Source organism: Cydia amplana, chromosome 14, assembly GCF_948474715.1.
Source record: "Cydia amplana chromosome 14, ilCydAmpl1.1, whole genome shotgun sequence".
In the NCBI taxonomy this organism is placed as follows: domain Eukaryota; kingdom Metazoa; phylum Arthropoda; class Insecta; order Lepidoptera; family Tortricidae; genus Cydia; species Cydia amplana.
This window is the reverse complement of record NC_086082.1, coordinates 5968520-5972054: the sequence shown is the minus strand read 5'-3', so window position 1 is coordinate 5972054 and position 3535 is coordinate 5968520.

Here is a 3535-nt window from a genome sequence, read left to right as displayed (position 1 = left end):
CGAGCAATATTTTATGTCCGACTTGCTTAGGTTGCTCAAATGAGGACACTTTTAGAATATTTAGTTTGTATATATTTATCTGTATAGAAATAATCTAAGCTCAATTAATGTTAAACATTAATTTTATTACTTAATTAAAATGTTAATTATCTATTAGATGATGAGTAAGATAATAAAATACAAAAATATATTGCCAGTATTTTATTTCCTTAAACTTTCATGTGTGTGTATGGTGGTCATAAATCGTGGGTTCAAACCTCGGTTATGCTATATTATATAGAACAGAAAAAATCTTTCTCGAAAAAAATGCTAGTAGGTAGATGACTAATAAAAATTCGGTCAAAATCCTTATCATACACAGGCAAGCCTCAGGCAAGAGGTTAAGTACGAGGGCTGTTTGATAAGTACCCGTTTATGAAAAAAATAATCAGTTGTTTTTGTTTATATGCATTTATTTTTCTTCATAGTCTCCTTTTAACTCTATACACTTGTTCCACCTACGAGGGGCGTTCAAAATATTCTCGGTATTGATATCTTACCACCTCTTCTAAAATTTCTTTCGTTACTGGCCGCTAAGGTTTATTCATTGACATTAAAAAAAAGTATAATTCGAACCGAGATGTTCTTTTGTTTTTCTGCAATTGCTGAACAAACATGAACATCATGTGGGAATTGACAATGTTAACTAAATTAGAACATCGATGCGTGATAAAATTCTTGACAAAACAGGGTAAAAATCAAAAAACCATAAAAGAGGAAATGGATTGTGTTTACCGTGAGTCTGCTCCTTCTTTATCTACCATTCAAAAGTGGTCAAGCGAGTTTAAACGTGGAAGGGAGAGTGTTGAAGACGACCCTAGACCTGGCCGGCCTGTAGTAGCTACTTCACAAGAAAATATTGATAAAGTGGAAAAACTTATATTGGAAGATGGTCGAGTGAAGGTAAAATCTATAGCACAAGTAACCAATCTCTCTATTGGTACCGTACATGATATTATCCATGACCATCTTAATATGTCAAAAGTAAGTGCAAGATGGGTTCCGCGAATGCTGACTCGGCTTCAAAAAGACATGCGTGTAGCTTGTTGTTCCGATTTTATTGACCTGTGCGGTGAAAATCCTGATGAGGTGCTGCAAAGAATAGTTACTGGAGATGAAACCTGGGTTCATCATTATGACCCAGAGAGTAAACAAGAGTCCATGCAGTGGCACATTAAGGGTTCAGCTCATCCCAAGAAGTTCAAGGTCATCCCTTCAGCTGGCAAGGTCATGGCCACGATATTTTGGGATTGTGAAGGAGTATTACTGATCGATTATAAAGAAAAAGGTGTAAATATCACAGGACAGTACTACGCTAACATTCTACGTCAATTAAAGGATGCAATCAAAGAAAAGAGGCGAGGAAAGTTAACCAAAGGTGTTATGCTTCTGCATGACAACGCCCCCGTCCATACTGCTCATATTGCCAAGGCAGCTATTGTTGAATGTGGGTTTGAAACTGTTACTCACCCACCGTATAGTCCGGACTTAGCCCCCAGCGACTTCTTTTTGTTCCCCAATCTTAAAAAGGATCTGCGTGGAAATAAATTTTCCGATGATGAAGCATTGAAGGCGGCAGTGGAGGAGCATTTTTACACCAAAGATAAAAAATATTTTTATGCAGGATTAAAAAAAATAATTGATCGATCTTTTAAGTGTATGAACATAGGGGGGGAGTATATTGAAAAATAAAAATATCAAACTTTTCGCACTTGTTTGTTTTCATTCTCATACCGAGAATATATTGAACACCCCTCGTATATTCAAGCTTCAATAAACCATCCAAAAAGTATGATTTCGGAAAGTCATTAAAATAGGCCTCTGTGGCGGCAATGACTTCGTCATTTGATCCAAATCGCTTACCACCGAGCCATTTTTTCAGGTTGGGAAACAAAAATAAATCGCATGGGGTCAAATCTGGAGAATACGGGGGGTAAGGCAATAGGGCGTAGCGTAATTGTGTTAATTTAGCCATCACAACTCTAGACGAATGAGCTGGTGCGTTGTCGTGATGAGACAGTACTTTTTTATTTTTTAAATGGGGTCGTTTGTCCTCCAACCCAGCGTCAAATTCATCCAATAAATTGGCATAGTACTGCCCTGTTATCGTTTTCCCCTTTTCTAAGAACTCAATATGTATAATACCCTGCGAAATGTGCGAATCCCAAAAAACGGTCGCCATGACCTTTCCAGCCGATGGAACGATTTTTGCTATCTTTCGCGCAGGTTCACCCGGTAAAATCCACTGCTTCGACTGCCCTTTCATTTCCGGGGTAGTGGTGACCCACGTTTCGTCTACGGTCACGAAACGACGCAGAAACTCCTTCGGGTTACGTTTGAACACGGCCAAACACTGCTCCGAAGTAGTCAGTCGGTTCCGTTTTTGCTCCTCCGTGAGTAAACGCGGCACCCACCTCGCCGATACTGTCTTCATACCCAATTTTTCTTCTAATATGTTTTGTACCCGCTCGATTGGAACATTTACAGCATCAACGATTTCTCGAAGTTCAATTCGGCGGTCGGCTAAAACGATATTTTCAATTTTCTTAACCATATCGTCTGTAGTCACCTCAATTGGGCGGCCTGGGCGATCCTCATCAAAGACGGTTGTTCTCCCCCGCTTAAACTCGTTAAACCAGTATCTGACGGTTGTCATAGAAGGAGCACATTCATGGTAAACCGCTTGCATTCTTACTTTTATTTCATCACATGTTTTTCCTTCCAAAAACAAGAATCTAATTACAGACCGATACTGCTCTTTCTCCATTTTCACAATTTTAAGTTCACGCTTTCACTGAATCGCTGTCAAATGAGAAAAAAACAAAAGAATTCTGTTTTTTTTTAAATTTTCCCACCTCTGAAAAATGGCTTAAAACGATTATATACATATTTTCGGCCCGTGATATTAATACATTTGGAAAACGGGTACTTATCAAACAGCCCTCGTAAGTTATTACTCCCATACTAATATTTAAAAAAAAATCGATCAAGATGGCCCATATCATATTACCTACCAATAGACTGGCAGGTACTTAAAACCAAACACTATTGAGGTGACAAAACTGAGAACCTCCTTTTTTTTTGAAGGCGGTTAAAAACGGCGTCGGGCGATATTGAAAACTGAACAAGCGAAAGACTCCATAATTGAACCGTACCGAGATTACGAGTTCTAAAATGGAATCTTGGTAAAATACTATAACTATGCTGCCGAGTATAACAATACAGCGGGTCTACCGATTAACTTGGCTCAGATGACTGGTGAATCTGATTTATTATACATATTTTTTTAAACTTTCGTTTTTTGCTACTCCCTTGTAGGTAAGTTAGGATCAGATCATCAGATCATCAGGTAGCTCTAGAATCTAGGAATTGTGAATAAAGCATACTAGACTAGATCTCAACGCCCCTGTCTTCATGATACAATCGTTCGGGAACACCTGAGGGCCTGAGGGTTTACCGCGAAAACCTAAAATCGAAATTTCGTTATCTGTCTTTT